This window comes from Prinia subflava, chromosome 1 (assembly GCF_021018805.1).
Source record: "Prinia subflava isolate CZ2003 ecotype Zambia chromosome 1, Cam_Psub_1.2, whole genome shotgun sequence".
Lineage (NCBI taxonomy): Eukaryota > Metazoa > Chordata > Aves > Passeriformes > Cisticolidae > Prinia > Prinia subflava.
Genome location: NC_086247.1, coordinates 84014516 through 84028644, shown reverse-complemented (window position 1 = coordinate 84028644; position 14129 = coordinate 84014516).

Here is a 14129-nt window from a genome sequence, read left to right as displayed (position 1 = left end):
TTGGAGTGAGAGATAAGAGGAACAGATATGAGGAAATAAGGAGAAGTGAAGAGTGGGCAGAGACAAGAGGATGAATGGAGGGAAAGTGTCATAATTGTTTTTCTAACTGTTTAAGGTTTGAGGGCATGTGAAGTGATTCACAGCATCAGTGCCCTGACATGGTGACTTAGCAGGTGGAGCAGAAACAGGAGGGTTCAAGTATGGTTCTGGAAAGTGAGCCTCAAGGCCAGGGCCTGGAGATAAGCAGCACTTGGGAACCACTTGCTCCTCAGGTGGTTCTTTTGTGACTGACAAATCTTGCACTTCTTCCCAGCAAGCTGAATTTCTTTCCAAGAGGACCTTTCCAGTGGAAAACGAACTTGAGTCATTGGTACTTTGACTGCATTACAGAGGGGGGAAGATGCCTGGCAGTACTGACTCCCAGCTGGAGTGGTTTGTGTTCAGCATTTGTGGCCTGTGCCCAGCCCACAAAGTAGTAATAGCCTCCTTTTCTTCATCACAAAGACCCAGCTGCTTACTTTTGAAGGGGTGGGTGAGACTGGTCAGACTTGCTAAATTCTTGGCAAAGACTCATCCTTTGAAAGGCAGAGACCCAGTTCCTGTTGGTGCTGTCATGGTGTGATTTTCACAGCACTCTGCAAAGTCTGGTGTTTCAAAGACAGTGCCATGTTGCTCTCTTGCATCAGTCTCCAACACTACCAAGAAATTGTGCTACCCTGCCGTAAAACAGATGGAGGAGCATGATCCAGGCTGAGCTGGTGCCACTGTTGATATCCATCCTAAAAGTTTGTGCCTGGGAGACTCAAGTCTGGAACAGCACCATGACCAGGCATGCAAATCTCAGTCCCTCCTGTGCTCGGTGCAGGAACAGCATGAGCGTGATGAAATGGGGATGCTGGCAGAGCTTTATGCAGCTTGGTGGGCTGTGGTTGGTAGCCTCAGGCACATGGGCAGGGCTGTGGTTAGCTAGAGCCTGGCTCATCTGCAGCACCTTTGGGCAGAGGCTGATGGCATGGGATTCTGGGCCACGAGCAGGGGCAGAGGAACCTGTTGGCAGCCAGGGCTGTGGATACCTTTGGGGCTCGGACAGAGCAGCCAGGGATCCAAACCAAGCCTTGGCTCTAAAAGAAATACTGTTTTGTTAAAAAGGAACATGGCAGTGACAGTCCAGTACCCCCCTGCTTGTGGTCCCCAAGCAAGCCAGCTCTTGGTGCAATGTGTTCCTCAAGCACACGGAAATAATTAACAAATGTTCCTTTGTATCTCAGCCAGCACTGGAGGTACCTAATTATGGACATTGTTTCTGTAAGAAACACCAAATAAATGTCCCTTTTCATTCCCAGAAGGGAGTAAAGAGTCATGAATACAAAAAGCATCAGGCCCAGCAATGTGTTAGCATATGCAATTGTCCCTTACAGCTTTGTGAACTGATGCTAACTGGACTGGAGCCACTGGAGTTAAAACACTTGAGAGAAGAAACAGGTTTGTAACTGGAAGGAGAAGGAGAAGTCTTTGTGCATGACTGATTAGAAGACACTTTTGCCGAACATGATTATTTCAGTATGTACTAGGAGTCATGAGACCTTTAAGGGAGAGGTTGGCAGCTCTTTGAGAAGCCTAGATCGAAGTTCAGAAAACTATAAAAGCATAATTTTGCTAGACTTGACAAGCAAGTTTGCATATTTTAGAGAAACTCACAAAGAGAGAAGCTGAACCCCAAATATCCAACTCCCTGTGAGGGTCTTCATATACAGTGCTCCCAGCAGGATAGCAGTGATAGGAAAATACACCATACAGGACGAATACTGTCAACATTCAATTGATAGGTTTGAAAAACCACCAGAAATCACTGGGCCTGATGAGAATGAGAAACATCAGTATAAAAATGTGACTAAAAATGTGATTAAAATCTTATTTGTTGGGCTTGGATTCTTTTTTTTCCTGAAAAGAGTGTCAGAGAAGGAACTAAGAGTCATATGATAAGCCTTGAAAGTCAGCCTAAAGAAAGAGAAAAGAGCACCCACTGGAAGGCCAGGTTTTTCCCAAATGGCACAACTCATACACATACACAGACAAACCCATGCATCTCCATCCATGGCCCTGATGTGTACCAAGATTTGTCTTTTTATTACAAACGTTTTCTTTATGGGGAGTAAGTTTCAACAATGCAGAGTTTGTACCCCCATTGGAATTGTTTAGTCCACTCACTAAAGTGAGTGAGGACATCAGGGACTGCTGCTCTGGAAAGACATCAGAACATAGTACCAGAGTCCTCTTCTTTCTTACACAAGTTCTTTCTTTTCTTGGCCTTACATAAATATAGTCTAATATACACCCAAATCCTTGCACAAATCTTGTCCAAAAGGCTTCTAATCTGAAAAGAAAACAACAACCCTCTCTTTCTCACACTATAAAAAAGACGGCCTTGGGAAAAAAACAATGCACTTACAGAGTGGTATGGTGTCTGTTAAGAGAGTTCCCATTAAACAAGTATTAGCTATTCAAAGAATTAACTGAAATGGGGTGGTAAGTCAGCATCTGTTCCTTGTCACTGAACTCAGGGCTATAGCAGAGAGCAAAGAAAGAAGTGAGTTATAAAAATTTTTGGCAAGAAAATGAAAAGAAATCACTGTCCTGTAATCTGGATTATTTTCTTAGAAGGTGGGTCAAAATACCTGTGGTTGCTTCTCCAAATTGTCTCCCCACTCATAGAAGACATGAGTGGAAGAATGTGAGACACAAGATATGGACCAGAGAGGACTCTGCTTTTCTGGAACTGTTGTTTTGTAGCAGCACATGTATTTGGCTAAATATATGCTATTCACACTTTTAATGTATCCTTTTGCATTTTATTTGTGGCTAAGTGTAACGTCAGAATTAATGCTGTTGTTTTAACATACATATTTCAAGTGGGTAAAAGCTGTCCCACAGCCTTGTGTGCCTGGGACAAATTGTTCTGTGATTAGCTGTGACCAAACCCAGAAGAATGATACACAAAATTACTTCTTTATTACCCTCATTACAATGCATTAACTGTTTGCTAGGTGCTGACAGAGTCAGACCCTGGTAGCCTTTCTTTTGGTTTGTCACCAAGAGTGCCAGCTCTGAACCAACAAACAGAACGTGCTGGAGCTGGTCAGAGAGGAACGTGGGTGCCAGTGATGGGGAAATGACAGAATTCACATTTCCTTGGGACTAGAAAGGGGCAACACTATGGTAAAAGCCAGCAGAATTTCAGGAGGACAGATTTCAGTGGTCCAGAGTGTCGTAAGGTAACATTTCCTGGAAGGCTGATCCAAGGAAAAAAAAGGGAATTTAAAAAGAAATCGTGTATCATGAAAGAAATTATATTAAAGGTGCAACTGCAAACTTTCCAGGTGCAGGCAATGGTCAGGAAGCAGAGTAAGTGACCAACTTGGTTATATCCCTTTGATCCCCAACAAGGGAGGAAATTATACAGGAAGTAGAAACTGCATCAGAGTACTAAAGATTATTTTCAACAGCACACAAGAGCAACACCAGATAGGCCAGTGAGATGATAGTCTGGGCAACTATTGCTTGTGAAATTCTTCTGTCAGTGCTTTAATAATAGGAAAAACAGAGTTAATGAACTACTCAATGGAAGAGTAATTATTAGCAAATGACATCGAAAGAAAACTCATTTAATGTCTTTTTGCTGAAATGTGAGAGTTAAGATCCATAGCAAAGGAATGGATCTATGCAAGGTGATGTTTTCTTTAACAGTCTAGGAGATGGAATAGAGAGATTTCTGTGAGGCTGAGTGGGAATGTAAATAAGTTAGATTAGAAGTAAAAATTATCTCCACTAAAATGGTCTGTGGGAAAAATCATATTAATTCAATAGGGACTAGTTCAAAATCGTGCATTTTGGTGAGGAGGTTGTGGAACTAATCAGTTTAAAAACACAGGATAAGGAACAGTAACATAGAAATAAGTACAAAACTTTTAATGGAACCAACAAAAGCATATTGTTGCTGAAATGAGAACACATAGTACAGGTACAGGTGCAAATAAGTAGGTGAAATAATACTGGTGCATGGTTTAGTGTTAGGGTCTCAAATAGGGCACTGTGTTTGTTGTAGGATGTTCAGAAGCTGGAGGAAAGCCATGAAAATTATCAAAATCCTAGAGAAATTGGAAGCAAAGTTTGGAAAAAAAGTGGGGTCTTTTAGCATAGGAGTGAATGATACTGTCCAGGAAGGAAGGACCAAGACAGTCTTCAAGTGTGTAAGAAGCTCCTACAAAAAGTTAGGGAGTAAACTATTTTTTGTCCTCTTTATGGATAGGGCAAGATAGAGTAGAATTTTAAAGTTAAGAATCTACTTAGCACTGAAATAGATCTGCATGGGTAGCTTGTGGCAGCTCCACAATTGAGTTCCCTGATAACACACTAGATGAAGATTTATCAGGAATGACCTGCAACTGTTGCCCCTAGTCTGGATGAGTGACATTCTACTTGATGCCTCAAGGATGCCTTCAGCCTTACAGTATTTTGATAGGAGTGGGATTTTGACCTCCACAGGGTCCATACCAAAGAATTTCACTGAATTTCCACAAATCTTCAAGTGCCAGACAGGCTCTCATAAATGGCACTAGCTAATCCTACAGCAGCCAAAGGTTTATTGTGCTCTCCTGCTCTTAGTGGACTCTTAGAGGGTTACATATAGGTAGCAGAGCTGCAATCAGAGAGTGGGAGACTGAGTCCTATAGATTACTCTTGTCTCACCCAGGTCATCACTTACCTGTTTCTTGACACCATACTGCTTTTTCAGCCATAAATATGATAGCTGAACAAACACATGTGACAACCCGTTTGAGAGAGCAGCACGAGTGAGGCTGGGAGGTGAGGGCTACAGCCAGGCTGGCTGACCAGCAGTTTCACTGATGAGGAAAGCAGCACCCAGAAACAAGGGGCAGAGCAGGTCCTGTGATAGTAACCAGGCTTAGTCAAGTCTAGTTCACCAGGCAAGTCTGTAGCAATGAGGCAAAGCCAAGGACAAGACAGAATATCAAGTCTGCAAGCTAGAGAGTGTGCCCAAATCAGGGAGGCACATGGCCAGGCACAGGGATCATGGGTGAGTGTCTTGGCTTAAACACATCTCCTAAGCTGAGGGGATCAGACCCCTACTTCCTCAGCTTTTTCTCACCTGTTTCCTTACCCAGCAGGGTTCCAAGGTTCAGCAAGAGCACCAGCTCTGAGCTGACCTCAGGGACCAGCTACCAAAAGGCTGGGTAGGGCAGCGCCTTTACAATACAGACAAAAACATTTGCCACAGCACCAAAAAAAGCAAATTCTTCACCACTCAGAATGACAGATCCATACTGCATTTTAATGGATAGCCAGGCAGTGATGAAAGAAAGGCCACTGATAAGCCACAGTTTGAGAGAAAAAAAACCCCAAAATATATATTTTAACCTCAGTGGCTGATTTTGACCAGCTCATACTCTCAAGGCTGTTGCCATAAGAACTGAGGATATGTTGTTTTGTTTGGGGGTTTGTTTGTTTTATGTTTGTTTTGGGTTTGGTTTGGTTTAAAGGGCAGATTAACAGGGACATTTCTATGCCCTCATTCCTGGCTTCTCTGGGCTCAAGAGACCAGATATGCTAATTACAATGCTCCTTCCAAAACATGTTCTGTGTTGTAGAGTCCAGTGCTACACCCATAACCTCCCTGAGTGTAATTGAGATTGTCACCACTTTTTATTGCTGCAGCCCCTTTGCCCAGCAGCAAAGGACCACCAGACTCTCCAGCAGCAAAGGACCACCAAAGAATCTGGCCCAAAATGCTCAGTATTTTATTTGTGTTTTACAGTCACTATATGATTATTGAAACAAACAAACAAAAAATCTTGGTTAACTGAGGAAAGATTTGCTTGGCAAACCATGGTGCTAAAGTGTGTGACTATAGCCCTGGTGACACAATTGGCCCACATGTGCAAGGAAGTGACAGCATCATCTACATCCCACCTCCAACTCTACCAACAAAACTGACAATTTTGGAGACTTTAATTACTTGATCATCTTTGTCAGATGCTTCCACTGACTCATGTGTTACGGACTATGAGGTAGTGCCTCTGCTTTCTGGATCGAATTAGCCATTGGTGTGGCTGAGCCAGATGGTTAATAGAAGCATCTGCTTAATTCTGGTAGGTAATCTTTGAATACCACCCTGCTCATCATCCAGCCTATTCTTGTTTCCTTATAGAGTGTTTGTGAAGATCTGTCTCTTCTGGCCAGGCAAAGAGCAATTGCACAGAAATCCCTATGGCTTGGGTAGAAGGGTGTGCTTTTGCAGGCAAGCTTTGCCTTCCAAACCAAGCCATTGAACTCACTGAGTCAAACAAGGAAAGGTATTTCACCAGACTTCAACAAAGTTGCTCTAACCACTTCAGGATGAGCACTGTTTTAGATTTGGGGAAACAAGAACTGAGGGACAGAAAGAAGGAAAAGGAAGAGATATGCAGGAGAAAACTGATTAACCAAGATGGGGCTTCTCTGTCACACGTACAGGGACCACATCCAAAATTATAAACAGACTTTGTTCTCCCTGGTGGCAACTGAACTAGCACTTATTTAAATGCAAAAGTGTGTCAGGTCAGATATTGGCTTTCTGCAGAATTGGGTGGAGGCTCACAGGACAGAGCTTCAGGAGTGGCCTCACGCTTCTTTGGATAAATCTTGCTTTTTTCCATTCCCAACATCACCTCTGCTTCGAACACCTAGAGATGTTTCTGCTTGCCTGCTGGCAAAATGGCACTGGAAAGAAATTTGTTAAATTAGCACTTCTTGCTGCCAGAAAACTTTTTGACTGCAAGGTGGGAATGTGAGAAACCTCCCACTCTGCACATGGGGCACACATTCTGCTGCTATGCTTCACTGGAAAAAATCTGCTGTAATTTCAAACACAAACCACAGAGGTCTGACAAAGCCTGTAGGAGACTCCTGGAACTTTTAACCAAATTGTTACTGTGTTTCTAAGCTGTTGGACTTCAGATGCTAGCCTGCATTACTTGTCTAGAAAAGTCCTTATCATGATATCCAACCAAACTTCCCATTGAGTAGGATGAGATGGCCAGCAACGCACACTATAACGATGTAAAGGACAGGATCTACACAGAAAAGGCTATTTAGATTTTTTTGGTGGTCTCCATTTTTTCAAACAGGATTTCACACCCACATTTTTGCCATGTTTTTCTTTCAGTAAATTTCTGGCAGGAGAAATGAAGACCTCATTTAAAAAATAGGAATCAAATTATTGGCTGAAAATAATGAGGTTATGCTTATCATCTTTTTCATTATAAGACAGCAAGGTGTCCTCCTTTAGGTTCATTCCCCAAGAGGCTCAATCCTCAACATAGCTGCAAGTCAGGCTTGTTCTTTGGGTTCTGGTGCCCATACATGACTGGGGGAAGAATTGCAGTCCTGGGCTCTATGTCACACCTGATATAGCAAACACAGTGGTCCAGATTTATCACTTCCTCAGCTCCATGAGCTTTGAATCAGATTCTCTCTCAAGTTCATCAAAGAAGTAATCAACGAAAACTACAGTAACCAAAACACTGTTTGGCAGGCTGAATAAGAAGTAATAAGTAACCTCATTTCATCAACCCTAACATCAGTGTAGTCATTTAAATGCTGAGCCTGTGAACCAGAAGGTTGGAAGCAAACTACTCCAGTCAATGGAAAGATATTCACCATGCTAAATGGCTTTGTATCAAGCTTTTACTGGATAGAACTATAAAATATTTCCTCCAGAAGTTCTGCAGGCTATTTTAGTCTATCCACACTGTGGGGAAGGAAACTAGAAAACAATAGCTGGCCAGACCAGGAGAAAATACATAAATATGGGCAATGGAAACACAGCAAGGTAAAATCTCATCAGTATATAGCAGAAGTATGATCAGTATTTTTTACTGTAGCTTGAAGACTGTTCTCCAGTGGCTGTTCAGTTGTACTGATTCATAACTCTGCATGGAAGTTCTGCAGGGTGTGAAGCATTTAAAAAAAAAAATTGAAAATTAATCCTAGATAAGACATTGTTAAAACAGCAAATTAAAGATTCAAAGTATCAAGTGTCAAGCATAAGGCATCCCATTTCTGTTAAAAGGAGAGTCTTTATTTTAAATCTCTTAAAAAGAACAATTACCCTGCCAAAAAGATGTTTGTACATTTGAATCTGGATACCAGCACATAATATATTTCTAGTCAAATTACTATGTAACATAATTTATTGTATTAATAAAACAAAAAGGATTCAAATCAACTTGCACAATGTCTAAGTGTGAGTGATTCACTCTTTCAGTCTGTTGAGTTTCAATCTTATTTTAACACCAGCCACATCTTTTTTTCAGCTAGAATAGAAGAGGTTTATATTACTCTGTTAATTATGTGAGCCTTTAAAACTGTGGTTTGGAAAACATTACCCATCTGAGGTATTTGTGCAAATTAAGGGATTAATGACAAAGAGCTGTTTCCTTTGTTTTTAAATGGAGTCCTTGAAAGGAGTGTGCATGCATGAGGTGGAGCTGAACCTGGACCTGTGTGTGTGTCTGTGTGCATTCCCCTCCCTCCTCTTTCCCCATGCTTTCTCCTCAGCAAGGTAAAGATCATCTTGTGAGCCTTGTGGGTGACAGCTGGATGGCAGGTTACCTCCTTGCTCACCTGAGCATATCCTCTAAGCTAAAACCTAGTTCTCAGGTGCTAAAAAAAGAACCTGTATGCATCAACATATGCACTCAATTGTGTAAATAAGAATAACAGCTTTGTGCCTTTTTGTCTTTCAAAAAAAAAGTTGCTTGCCTTGCTGGAGGCCAAAACACAAACTGTGCTTTAACCAAATAAAAGTTATTGAGCTCAACAGAGCAACTAAGTAAAATTTAATGGCCTGTGACTTAGAGGTTACATCATGTGATCTAGTCCCCTTTGGTTTCCAATTCCACAAACCTAAATGGAATTTAAGCGGTGCTCTTTTTTCCCCTTTAATTAGAACATTGGTGAGGCTGGAGGGGCCTATCTAGCTTCAGCTGCCTGTAGGTGTGGATGGATGGCTGTATTTTCATTGGGAAAAAGACTGCCCTTCTGCATTGTGTTTGGCTTCATGTTTGAGGTGGCTGGATATCCAGTCCAAATACAAATTGGCTCAGAATTAATTTCCACTTCCTATCCTTCCTTTTGCTTAAACAAATATAGCCCAGGATTCAGCTCACAGAATTCCTGGCTTTGTGGGCAGGGTTGCAAGGCTGCTCAATAACCAAAGAGCACAGTACATAAGGAGCATGCAAGATGTATCCAGAAATTCTTTGGTATAATAATCTGACTCAATACCTCCAGTCATGAAATTTAATAATTATTTCCAAGTAACTTTTGCCAGACAGCTGTGCAATTGCTTAATCGCTTATGTGCTGACTCAGGAGTGAGACCTGAGAGGTATTACAGAGAAGATCCCTACAGAGAAGAACATGAAATAGATCAAAGCAGATATTGAAATACACGCTGTCATAGTTCCAAATGTATCTTCCAGGTCAAACTGACAGAGAAGAAGCCCTGGAAATAATGAACTTGGATTTTTAAGCAGCCATCAGAATTCAGAGTCTCACCTGGGTCTAGTCAGCTCTTGAAACCTTATTTCCAATAACTTTGTTCAAAGGCTCAGAAGGACTTACTATGTGACAATTATTAAGCACCCATCTTGGCCATAAGGCAGAATTTGCCTGATAAAAAGCCTTCCCAGAAGTTAAGGGGATGCTTTATTTATAGAGCTATTCATTCATGGTGGTTCCACCTACTTAGCAACAAAGTAAGTGAAGAAAATATTTGAAGACTTGTTATCCACCACTTGTGCCAATCCACGGTCTCTACAGGATACTCTACTTTGAAAACTTCTGTGTTAAAACTACTACCATAGCATATTGAGGATGACATAAGCAACACCTAACACTTGCTTCGGTGTGGACTTCACTCTAGAATCAAGGCCAGGTCACGTTTTAAAAATCTCCCTTAGAATGATCAGGACCCCCTTTAGGACTGAGCTCTGTGATTCACACAGAGTATTGTGCATTTGCTCCTTGCCTTTTTTCAGGTGGAAATAAAGAGTAATTGTAAAACATCCAAGATCTGCCAGAGAGATAGGGCAGCTGTAATTTTTAGTATTAAAGGCTTGCTGAAACTTTCAGTGTTCTGAGTAATACTATGAAGTCATAGAAGAAAAGAACTGGAAGCCATGGCACAGAAAAACTGAGGTTTGGGAAGCCTAGAAATTTCTACTATTTGCAAAAATTAGTAGACTGGATAGATGCTTATATCCTGAGTGTGATGCCTTAAGTTTTAGCTTTCATATTATCCAGATTCTGCACTGCATTAGTATATAACTCTGAACTTCATACAAAATGTTAGCAAGTTCTCCTCACAGTGTAGTTAGACAAAGCAATCCTTTTCCAGCCCCAGAACCAAGGACACCATTGGAGCTTCAGGCCCAAAAAGTATAAACAGCAAATTGAGGAGAGCAATCTGGGAGGGTGGGACTTCATAACCTGAAGCTGTGATTGGACAATTAACCCAAATATATAAAAGGACCAAAACTTATAAAAGTGTGAAAATGTGTGACCCATCATCCGTCTTGGGTATAGCCTCGGCTTGGCTCTTGTACTGCCCAAGGTGTATCCTTTGAAGGCCTTTCAGTAAATATCTACTTTATTCCTTTAACACTGTCTAGCCTCTGTTCTAGGTAGCCTCTCAAGGCATCACTGCAGCATACCGACTAGTGAATTATTTGGGTGTAAAGCTGGGTGCAAGACAGTTCAGTATCTTCTTTATTGCTAATATTGAGTAGCAGCAAGTATGAAATATCTTTCCATTCCCTAATTTTCATCTCCAGACTATCTTTCCTTCCTTCTTTTACTGGTACCTCCTTCTGTGGCAGCAATTGGCACATCCCCCTTCCTGCATTCTCCTTCCCATGTCATGAATGAGGCACCTACTTTGTTCTGCAGTCTGCCCATGGGGTTGGATAGCTATATTTGCAGTTCCCCTTTTAAGTGACTACCAACCCCTATTCTTTGTGAGAAAATCTGTCTTAACTGTGCTGCTCTTATTGTCCACTAAATCCCTCTTCCTCTCCCATGGCAGGTACAACATTCCTGCCATGAGTACCTGATCTGATATGGAGGATTTGCATCCTGCTCTGCGCTGTGCTCTTCAGTGCTACTCTGTCAGAAGAGAAGGGTTTGCTAATGTTCAGCTGGAATGCCCTTGCTGCTGTTTAAGCTCAGTGTTTCCCTTTCTAGTTGCCACAGATAAACGGAAGAAATTATTCCCCTCATTGCAGCAACCTCAGTACTCATGTGCTAACATTGTAAAGGAAACTCACTCCAGGCTTTCTTAACACTAGAGAGAAAGATTGCTCTTTGTATATTACAAATTGTATTTGTATTTCTGCAATCCAGCACCATGTTCTCCTGCTTTGCAATGGCACAAAATGTTGATTTTCACTTGGTTCATCATCCACAGGTGCTCTTCATCCCTTTTCTAAAGAAAAGCATGTCATTTGCCCTTTATCCTGTATGTTTGTCTGTGTCTGATGTACTCTACATAGTATCCCATCTTTCACTTGACCCACTGAATATCATTCCATTTTTTCCAGACTGTTTCTCTGATTTATTGCAATTGTTTATCCTCCCCAACAGCCTGCATCCTCTGGCCCAGCCATAAGCCTGCTTCTACTTGAACATGTACTTTTTAGTCTTGCAAACCAAGTGGGAACACCTTGAATAGCTCTGGTTCTGCAGCAGATCCCTGTCAAAACCCACTCAGTATGTCTAATTCTGACAGTCAGCTACTAGAAACTGCTCTCCAAGTGTAATTTTCTATTAGTGAACCTTTTGTGCTTGCTGCTTACCTTTACAGGTCATTTTGACTGATATTTGAGACAACTGTAATTGCAGTTTTACTCCAGAAGCACAACTTGTACTTATTTTCAAGAAACTGCCAACAATACCCAGTCTTCAAAGCCAACTGATAATATTTTAAATATTTAAATGAATAACAGTTTAATTTCAGTAATTATTTGGCAAAGCTCTTGAGAATCCTCAGAGGATCACTGAGGTTTGTGGGTTCCTGGTCTCCAAGAAATTATACATCTGTAATTTGCAAAATGGATGAATAATGTGACTAATGATTTCATTTTTAAGAGTGCTCAGAGGATAAGCTAGGGAATTGATTTTCAAGATTACAACTAAAACCAAAAGAAAAACCAAAAAAAGTCAAAATAAAACACCTATATTCTGTTAAAAATCAAACTCACGGTGTCATTAAACATTAATAAACTTTTACTCATAACATTTGGAAAAAATGTGTAGCAGTTTCTATATGTAACAAAATATCTTCTGATATGTGTGGAGAAACATATTTTATCCTTAATTTAAAAACCATATGTTGTTGTGCATAGCCCTTTCCATTCACTTTTGTGAATATTACTGAGACAATATATTCTGTTTGAATCAGAATTTCATTACAGAGCAATGTGTCAAACTAAAGCCTTCATAAGTACATTTTTCCCCCCACAATATGCACTGCATATTAAGAAACATTTCCAGCCATATAAGACCTTACAATCTTTATTTACAGTTTTAAAAATGTTAAAGTGAATGGTGTAGCAAAGTGAAATAATACTGAAGGTGCAAGCATGAAAAATGGGATTAGTAATTTTTTTAGAAGTCAAAGCAAACTGCATTGGAAAGAAGACTGGAAAATACCCCAGATGGTCCAGCTGGACTGAATAGGTTATCTTCATCTGAAGACTCCACTTCTGTGAAGCTGGAAAGTACTGAGATGTGACTGAGGTAGCATAAAATCTTACCCCAGACAGAAGGATTTTGTATAAGCATCTTTGAAATGGTGTAAATTAATTAGGAGCATATGTTCAATGTGTTTCAGTAAAATAGCTCCTTGTGAGGCCAGCAGCTGTAAAGTTAGTGGTCTTAGAGCCCTAAATGACTTTTGGAAAAGGCAATCATTTACATACTTTTTAAAAAGCACTGCATACTTATTTAAAGCATAAATATTTAGGCCTGAACAGGTTCTTATATAAATATAGACAAGAACTACAAGCTTCATTTTCTTTTCATGACAGCAACAGGCTGGCTGAGGAATATGTGATATTTTCTTTCAGGTGATTTGTCGTAAAGGTTTGAACTATTTTATGCAGGGAATATGAGTTGATTTCTGCTCCTGCAACTCTCTTCCTAAGGCTTTAAGGAATAAACTGTAGCTCTTTAATGGTGTGCAGAGGTATTACCAGCCCCCAACTTTCTTGGAAGTTTGGTAGGTGGTGGGCATGAAATGCACAGGTTCTTCAGAAGCCTGGCACCACTGAATTCTGGTGAAAATGCTGAAATCCCCTTCCTTGGAGGGGTAGGTGGGTTAGATTTCAGATAGAAGCTGGTTTGTCCTTACTAGTGGGAGGCTTCCAGAGGAAAAAGGTAATCCTTTGAAGGCTCCTGTTGTTTACTGTAAGAAACTGCCACCATGGTTCATTGTTCACAGAACATTTCATTTTAGCTCTCTGCTCTCTTCCTCTTCCTGCCTCACAAGTTATTTCTTTTTATGCCTTTAGAGCAAATGGAAATGTTATGCTCTGAATTTTGTTATTTCAAAATTTCCAGGAGAGTAACATTAAAGAATAGTTATTGAATTTCAACTGAATTGCACTGAAATTGCAAAATAGCCAGAATACGCTCCTTTTGCTCTTCAGGAGTTCTGCTCTTTCTCTGCACCCCTGCAGGTACTGTATCCATCAGCCACCCCAGGGAAAGACAAGACTGCAAAGTGCGGTTGCCAAGGAAGGACTTGTCCCACTCAGCAAACAGGAGACGTAAGAGGTTTAGAATTCCATTACTGCCATCCTGCCATCCTGTGGACCCTTTGGTCTTGGAACTAGACCCATTACAAAGATAACATCTGAACTGGTTTCGTGGCAGGAGAAAAGGTCTCTCTCCTCACACTTTGGTGTGACAACTTTTGTCTAAAGATGCAGAGTGCATAGGAGATATTGTTCGCAGGTATTAAAAGTTGTTCTCTTTCTCCAGAGGGAAGCATCCTTTTGCTGTTCAGCC